Source organism: Microtus ochrogaster, chromosome 4, assembly GCF_000317375.1.
Source record: "Microtus ochrogaster isolate Prairie Vole_2 chromosome 4, MicOch1.0, whole genome shotgun sequence".
Taxonomy (NCBI): domain Eukaryota; kingdom Metazoa; phylum Chordata; class Mammalia; order Rodentia; family Cricetidae; genus Microtus; species Microtus ochrogaster.
This window is the reverse complement of record NC_022011.1, coordinates 83,144,785-83,153,453: the sequence shown is the minus strand read 5'-3', so window position 1 is coordinate 83,153,453 and position 8,669 is coordinate 83,144,785. Positions and strand designations below refer to the sequence as shown.

Below are 8,669 nucleotides of genomic sequence, written 5' to 3'. Positions count from 1 at the left end.
GTAACTTTTAAGTTTCTCAAAGCGGGTCCTCTGGTTTGGGAGCGGAGAGGAGATGAGGAGGATGAGAGGACTCCACCCGGAGGCCTGGCAAGTCGCCAGGGACTGCGCCCTCGGTAGGCTACCCCATCCAGGTCCGGCTCCTGGGCGCACGCGGGTCCGGACCCCTCGGTCTCCGCCCCGGGGCGAGCCCAGCCCGGGCTGCGGTCCCGCCGGCCTAGGCGGGCAGGGCGCGGCGAGGGCGAAGGGCGAAGGGCCAGCGGCGGCCTGGGCGTCCGCGTGTGGCGGGGGCCGTAGGGGGAGGACGCGGGCCGAGGGGGAGGGCTCACATCTCGGCGAAGTTCCCGGATGGTCGCAGCCTCCCGACGCGGAGCGCTTTTCCTGCCCTCCCCGGCTCTGCCCTGCGGACCCAGAAAGTTTGCCAGAAAAAAAATGCCCCGCGCGCCGCGGGACCGAGGAGCCGCCTGGAGCCGCCGCGCGGTAAGAGAGCCGCGCCCCGCCATGCAGGACGAGGGGTCCACGGAGTTGGGGGGGTGCACGGGCGGGATGTCGGGGCCGCGGTCCCAACCCGGGCCCTCGGTACCGCCCGCGAGGGAGGAAGGGGCGGCAGCCGCCGAGGGCATTGGACGCTGCGCTCCCCGCTGAGCGCTGCTGGGCTGCAGGGACCCGGGGCTGTCCGCGGTCGGAATTGGATCTCACCGCGGTCTTCCCGCGATGCCCGGACGCCGCATCTGCAGCTCCAAGCTCCGCCGAGGGCGGGTGACTTTGTGGTGTGTGGATCGCAGAACTTGACTTCCCCTTCAATGCTCCCAGGCATCCGGACCCCGAGTCTGTGCACGCCCTAGGTGCCTGTGTCTGCTCCTGAAGCGCGGCCAGCTCGGGTCAGGGCTTTGCGCCCAGGGCCTCTCCCCAAGTCTGGGACAGCTTCCCTTCATTCTCGCACCCCCTACTTTGGCATGCTTTCCTTTTAAAAGAAAGAACTGTTAAACTTGCTAGTGTAAGGGAAATCCAATAGGGATGACCAGATCCTCAGTTTGTGGCTAGACTTTGAACTCAGAGTAACAAAAGGTGTGTCTATGTGGAACCTGGTTTGACTAGGTCCTGCTTAATCTCCAAGGAATATTCAGCCTGGCTATGGGCTCCTAGCCCCTCAGGTTCTCTCCAGTGAGCAGGTTATGTCTTCCTTTGAAAACTGCTAGTCTGTCTTGGATCTTTCTTGCTCTTCACGTCTCTCCAATCCTGTTCTGGGCTGCAGGTAGCCTCGGGGACCCACAGGGACTGTTGACGTGTGTGCAGCCTGGGTAGGTTTTCTTTGAATACTTTCCACACAATTTGATGACTGCAGTTTCTTTTGGAGTCATTGATAGATAGATTTTACCTCCTCAAAAATGCTTATTTCAATAATGGGTAAATAGCCTAAAGACATTTTCTGTTTCTGTTTGTAGATGACCTTTTGACTTCTTAGAGAAAACCTTGCATCAACAATCACATCAGCCCTTATCTTACAGTGCTCGGGACACTGCCCCCCACCCCACTCACCTGCCAGTTGTCATCCCAAGGTTGGGTCTCCCAGACATAAGGGCGTCGCACTGTATAGATCATACATGCGTCTGTGAGTGTCAGACAAGGCTTTGCAAATGTTCTTGCAGCAGCTCGGCAGCATCACGTCTTTCCTGGTACTACCCAAACCCTGCCTTACCTTTCCTCTCTGGGAATCTCGTGAGCGCTTTTAGATTTGTACGCAAGATGGAATTCCAGGACCTTCCGGGAATGAAGGTATGTCCAACTGGAGCCGGTTGTTCATTTCACACATTTTCCACTGTGTGCTTGGCTACTTCCTAAAGCCCTTAGGTTTTCCACGTGACCCGAGCCTCATTCAGAAATGAATGGATTGATAATCTTGACCGTTGTTAAATTACAGGGCGTGAGGATATGGTAGGATAGCGGGGTGTGAAACAGCACGAAACAGTTCGACACACGTAACTCAGTCACTGAGCATCGTGGAACACCAAGACACAGACGCAGAAGTGAACTGCAGGGTGATTGGTGTCTTTGTCACTGTCTTTGCTATCTAAGTGTGTGTCTACCTAGAGCTGTGATTTTAAAGATGTTCGCGTTCCACATCGAAACTGGAAGAATAAAGGTTCTCGAGAGCGTTTTTTGTCTGTTGCTGTAACCCTTCGTTCCTGAGAACCTGGGAATCTGTCTCCCAGAGCTGTGGCCTTCCAGGGGCCTCCTGTCCTCCAATGGAGTCGACCAGAGTTCTAATGATTTCCATACAGAGGGCCCTCTGCAGCTGGTTTCCAGCAGCCCGTGTAGTTAGGCCACGGACCCCACAGATGCCAGTTGGGTCGCAGTTGGTATCAAGCGGGCTGTTTTTTGAGCACTGAGGGAGGGTCTCTCTGCTGGAAGATTTAGTCATGCCCTCTGTTGGTAGAGGAGAGTTTAGCACAGAAGGGCTTGTACCCGGTGCTTCCCATCAGCGTAGACAACCTTGTTTTGAAACAGTTTGACTACAAGGCCAACGTGGTAAGGTGGAGAAGGGCAGAGGACACACGCTCAGGGATGGCGAGGAGAGAAATTACTTCCAGCTGGTGGGACTCTGTCCATCCTGGGTTTGTTCTGTGTGCTTTCCATGGAAAGATTAATAGGCACATTCATATGCTGTCCCACCGTGCCTGCTTCCGTTGAGAAACACTCCTGGTTTCACTTCCCGGGGACAAAGGACTTCCTCATGGCGCCTCATTGTGCTGCCCAGCCCTAGCAAATGTTAGTTGCTCTTCACCCCGTGGGAATTACAGTCAGGTTGAGATCACTAACTCTGACTCATGTATACTTTTGAATAATAAAAACTCTGAGAGTCCCTTCAGTGAGTTAAGTAGTATTATCTGCTAAGGTGTGAATTAGTGTGGCGTAGTCTGGTCCTTGGCCATGTGTGTCTAGAAGCTCACAAAGGCCTAATTCTGTGAGTGTGGAGTGCAGGGTGGAAGTTTTGTTTTGTGATTTGTTTATGACCGGGTCATGATAGATAACTGTGGCTGGCCTAGAACCTGCAATGTAGACCAGACTAGCCTTGAACCTGGGGCTGTCTTCCTCCTTCTGCCTCTTGGGTACTGCCTTTAGCCTTAGAGGTTTCAGTTTTCGCGAGCCCCAGGTGATGCGGTGTGTCTCGCTGAGTTCCCGTGTGGTTATTGCCTGGACCACGAAGTCTACTCGATCTTGTGTCTGCTAAGTACCCTGTCTTACCAGGTCTCTATCTTTTTACCCCTAAAATGTGAGCAACAGTCTCTACATGGAGGATTGCTGTGAGGCTCAGGTGTGGCCCTGCGCCTGTTCTACTTAACAGGTTGTATACAATGGTGCTGTCGGTGTTTGTGGGCCTGTTATCATTAACATTATTATAGTCACTATTAGTGTATACACCACAAAATAGCCTGCATATAGGAGCTGCTTTTTGCATAAATTAACATACCACCAATCTCTTGGCTCTCCGGGGTCTATCACCTGTTTCCTGTCTACCATGTAGCCCTAAGGAGGAGAATAATCTTGGTGTTGAGGTGCTGCAGTATCTGTGCGCCCCGTGGAGTCTTCTCTGCTGAGGTTTTGAGGACAGGTTAAGCACGGGGAATGTAAAGACAGCTGAGAATAACCAGTGTAGTAGACTGCCTGCCTCAGGCAAAGATGCTTTGATCTCAGGTATGGAACCCAGGCCCAGTGGTCAGAATGCTGTTGTTTCTTGTGGCATTACAGAGTCTGCCCATTGTTATTGAGAAGTCAAAAGCAGTAAGCTTTGCTACTCAAATAACACAGGTGAAATTAACAGGAGATGTAACTATGTATATATATATAATTTTTGTATTGTAGCTTTGATCACTGTGATTCGCCTAAGACTGTGTCACTATGTAACATTTTAATGTTGTTTACTATAAATGTATTTTTCCTCTTTGAATAAGCCTTTTGTTTTTTAGTACAACTCATTTCTTCTTCTGATTCCCCTTTATCTCTCAGTTATATCAGTTTAAACTTTTTTTTTGTGGCGCTGAGATTTGAACACAGAGCATAGGACACGCTAGGCAGGAGTCTATCACTGAGCTGCAGTTAAGCTCAACTATATTAATTTAAGTGAATGAAACTCTTCAAATCTTCTCATGAAATAATCCAGGGACTGGAGAAATGTATGGCTGTGCACCACAGGAATGCAGCTGTTTTTGGAGGCCCAAGAGCAGGTTGGATCCCACGGAACTGGAGTTACAGATGGTTGCGGGCCACCGCATGGGTGCTGAGCCGTCTCTTCAGCCCCTCCAGTCCTTTCTTTTCCTTTTTCCCCCTTCCTTTATCCCTTCTTCCTCCCCTCCCCCTTCCTCTACCATTGCCACTCACATGTCTTTTAGCTGGTTTATTTCGTATTCATGCAACCGTGCGAGATTTTTGTTTAAGTGGAACCTGAGGTCAAGCTGTACAGCCAGTGGCAGGGTTAGCATTCAGACCTGGGCAGTCTTCTCCCAGGCCTTGCTCCTTTGACTCCTAGCCTGTCCCTAGTCTTATTCCACAGCACTCTCTCATTCTGGGAAGCTAAACTACTTCCCATCCCCATCTGACCGCCTTCTCTGCATTTGCATGGTGATTACAGATTTTTCAGATTGGTCACAAATCTGTATGAAGACAGAGATGATAGACTTTGCTGTTATCCCGTAAGAGCAGAGCTAAGTGGGAGGTATCATTCCGCACACATCTCTTCAGTACCAGTGGTTAGTGTGGCTCCCGGTCTCAGAGCTCATCCTGCACACTACAGTGGTTAGTGTGGCTCCTGGTCTCAGAGCTCATCCTGCACACTACAGTGGTTAGTGTGGCTCCTGGTCTAAGAGCTCATCCTGCACACTGCAGTGGTAAGCATGGCTCCTGGTCTCAGAGCTCATTCCTGCACACTACAGTAGTAAGTGTGGCTCCCGGTCTCAGAGCTCATCCTGCACACTACAGTGGTTAGTGTGGCTCCTGGTCTAAGAGCTCATCCTGCACACTACAGTAGTAAGCGTGGCTCCTGGTCTCAGAGCTCATCCTGCACACTGGGATGCTCCCTGCTGGCTTTGTTCCTCTCAGTCAGCTTCTGTCACTGTTGACTTGGGCCTCCTGGGCTTGATTCCTGCTTTGTCCTGTATCGCAGCAATTTGTCTTTTCTCCCCCATTAGACTGCAGGATCTTCAGAGCAACCGCTTTTGAGAAACATCCCTTTTTATATTTACTCCCCTGAAATGCTACTTTGTTGATTAATGGCCATTAAGTGGATTTGTCACCCTGTCAGTCAGGGTTGAGGCGAACGACTTTCATGTGCAGTCAAAACATATCCTTGTTTCACAGAAAACTCTGGCTTTTAAGATGCGGGGAAACACATTTCAGCTGGACTTTGACCGTGCATGGTCTGGATAAAGTGAGATTCTTATTCACCCCCACGGATGACCTTCACTGGAGAGTATGTTTATATATGCCAAAATAGGAACTCGGTCTGATAACGTGGAGGATTTGTATTCTTGTAAGAAAGGTGATCACTCTCTGAGAACCTAAGAGGTGGTGTTCTCTGCTAGAGTCGGTGGGTGGGTAGACCCAAATGAGCTACATGGGGACAAAGCCCCTACTAATCATGGGAGTATACCCTTGAGGTGTCACAGGCCAACAGCCAGGAGCATCCTGCGGGAGCATCCAGCAGTCAAGACCCAGGCCTGGGGACCCCACTACATGCCTCGGATAAGAAAAGCCCAGGAATACAAGTTATCTTAGGGACCAAGGTCAGCCTACTTCCTCCCATTCGTGCTGACTCCTGAGAAGGGGAAAAGGTAGCAGACAGACCCCAGACCCAATCGAGAGCTCTGTCCAGCCTGGTGGGCTCGCCGTTAAGTCAATCAGAATTTCCCTTCATTTTGTTTTTCGATGTATAAAAATTCCATACAGCCTTCTCGGGGGTTGGGGAGTGGACATTTCCAGGTTCCCTCCCATTCGCTGAGAGTCTTTTCTTTCACTTCCTGTGTTTTTCCACCCACTTTCTGTGAGCCACCTGCCTTGTTCTTGTGCTTGGGAGGCAAGGACTGAGCCCAGGACCCCTTGGCGATGCCTGTGTCCTGTGTCACTTCACCGGAGTGTGAAGGCTCAGCTGTGGCTGAGAGACACAAGCCTGAGAGAGATTGAAGGACACCAGTCTCCTCTGCCACTGACCCCTTTGGGCCACAACCAGTTCTGTCGGGAATGGTGCCTGTACCGGGAAGGAAGTGGTCCGTGAGATGGGAAGATGAGATCCAGTTTCCTGGGCTAGTGCAGTCAATCATAACTTTAAGTCAGAGTTAATTTTTACTTATTTTTAATTTTCTTTACACAGGCAATACATGCTCCTTTAAATAAATCTGTGTGTGTTAAAATGTTTATAGTAAGCAAAGCTCGTCACTTTAAAATGTCCAGCCCGTCTGTCTTCTCTCCCGGTTCATGCCCATCCTTCCTCTTACACTCTTACTGCCCTCTTTGGGTAGCATCCTGAAGTTGGGATGTGTTGAGTTTATCCCCTGTTGCAATCACTCAGTGTCCACGCTACTCAGCCACTAGCAGCTCACTGACTGTCACTGTCTCCTGTAGCTTTTGCTTAAGATGCCCACACAGCCAGCTGTTTGCTCTATGGCGGTATCCATGCCATCATTCACTCTTGACCCTACACAGACCAATGGGCACCTGGTTGAATTTCTTGTTCAACCTATATTTCCAATGACCTCAGCCCCTTTCTGAGACATCCCAAACATTTTCTTGTCGATCTGCACAAGAGATTGCGCCTGCAAGGGTCCGAGAGAGCAGACCGACTCGGAGTGATGCAATGTTGAGGTGTTACGTTAGCATCAAATACTGCTCGGGAGACCTTAGGTTCCCCTCCCCCAGCAGAATGGCCTCACATTGCAGAGAACACTGATGGTCTCTAGAAGACATGTGCGCAGCTGTTTGCTCTCTGAGAATGTAAACAGTGAGGGCCGTGTCTTGACCACAACAGTCATGTGTTGTGGGGATGGGTACGTGAATAATGGAGACAGTCAGATCAGCCCTGCATGGAGGAGAAAGGAAGCAGCCCACTCTTAAACAGGCCACAGCCCATCAGCAGCTCCGGTTCATGGCATTAGGCAGGCCAAGGGTGTGACTTCCAGGAAGGACTGTAGGAATGGATTGCACACGGAAGGGCCGGAGTGGGGAGAAGAAAGAAAAGAACAAACCAGTTCACTCATCCCTGGATCTCACAGCAAGCTGAGGAGCATTGAGAGAAGCTTTCAGATGCGCCATCGTTCCTGACGATAGTTCTGAGACCCTAGAAAAAGGCAAAGTAGCTGAAGGCCTTTTAAAGACGGTAAAAGCAGAAAGGTGGTTTACTTAGGCAGGACCTTCGTGTGCCCATTACAGCTAGGATCTGACTGCCAAAGAGAAAACAATGCTGGGTTCTTAGAGTAAACTCTCACACTGCCCTTCCCCTGGTGTTAGCATTGTTTATTTTCAAAATTCACATTTCGCCTGAGACAAATCAAAAAAAAATTACGTTGAGGGTATATGGGTCTTCTGTGAGCGTAGAAGACTTGAGAGCCAGAAGGTCGTTTTTTTAGACAAGACAGTCCTCTCTTTCCTTAATCTGTTTTGAAGAGAGGAGCTAGAATCAGAAGAAAATGCTCTTGCGTGATTAAAGAGCTCCGAGTGTAGTGTTATGGTCTTATTGTAACCATAAAAATCCTTTCTGCACAGAAATCATTAATTGGTCACCTCCATTTGCTCTGATAAAGCAATGCATTTTCCCGTTGGAGCTTGGGAGAAGTCTTATCCACCGATAGGCGAGGCCTTCAGCGTTTGTGCTGTCTGTCGTCTTAGCCGAACATGTGGCTCCGTCACTTTTTTAAAATAATGGTTTTAATTTGTCCAGGTCACAAAATTATTGTGTACCTACTAGCTGAAGAGATGGCTGTGTGGCGCACAGGGACCTGAGATTGCATCCCCAGCACCCGCTTGAAAGCCGGTATAGCCGTGTATGCTGTGTCCCTAGCATTGCCTGGTGGAGACGGCAGATCCCTGAACTCACTGGCCGAGTGGCCTGGTCAACAGTGAGCTTCAGGCTCACTGAGAATCCTGTTCCCCAAATGAAGCTGAGAATAGATGTCTTCTCCCCCCCTACCTGTACATCTCACAGATACATAATGCTTAAAAAGACAAAAGGAAATATGTATAAAAAAGTTGATTTTCTCCTCTTTCAAATTCTCATTCCTAAAGATAATCAATATGAGTAGTGCTGGCTGATGCTTTTTTCTTGCTTACATAACTGTTGATAGGCACATTTTCATAAATAGCTTCTAGTACTAAAAGTAGAATTTTACATACAAGTCTATGGCCTTTTTTTTCTTTCACAGCACTAGGGATTAAAACCAGGACCTCAAACATGGCTAGGCAAGTGGTTTACTAACGAGCTACACCCTAGGCTCCAGGCTACAATTTTTTGAAACATGATAAAGTATCATAGACATTCTCTCCAGATAAAAGCTCAATTATAACACAAATGGTTAATATTCTGTAACTTATTTCCCCATTCATATTGTTTGATATTCTCCTGAGAATATGTTTCGCATGTGTGTGTTTGAACATGCTAATACACAGGAGCTTTTCTGCACATGTGT

General features: G+C 49.3%; 1 protein-coding gene across 1 annotated transcript in view; it reads left to right on the top strand.

The window, feature by feature from the left end:
• The first annotated feature begins 366 nt into the window (after nucleotides 1–366).
• Nucleotides 367–8,669, top strand: part of Wipf1 (WAS/WASL interacting protein family member 1) — a 104,481-nt gene continuing 96,178 nt past the window's right edge. Inside the window, exon 1 of the mRNA XM_005346581.3 lies at nucleotides 367–477. The gene's annotated coding sequence lies outside the window, so the exon portion shown is untranslated. The remainder of the gene's footprint in view (nucleotides 478–8,669) is intronic.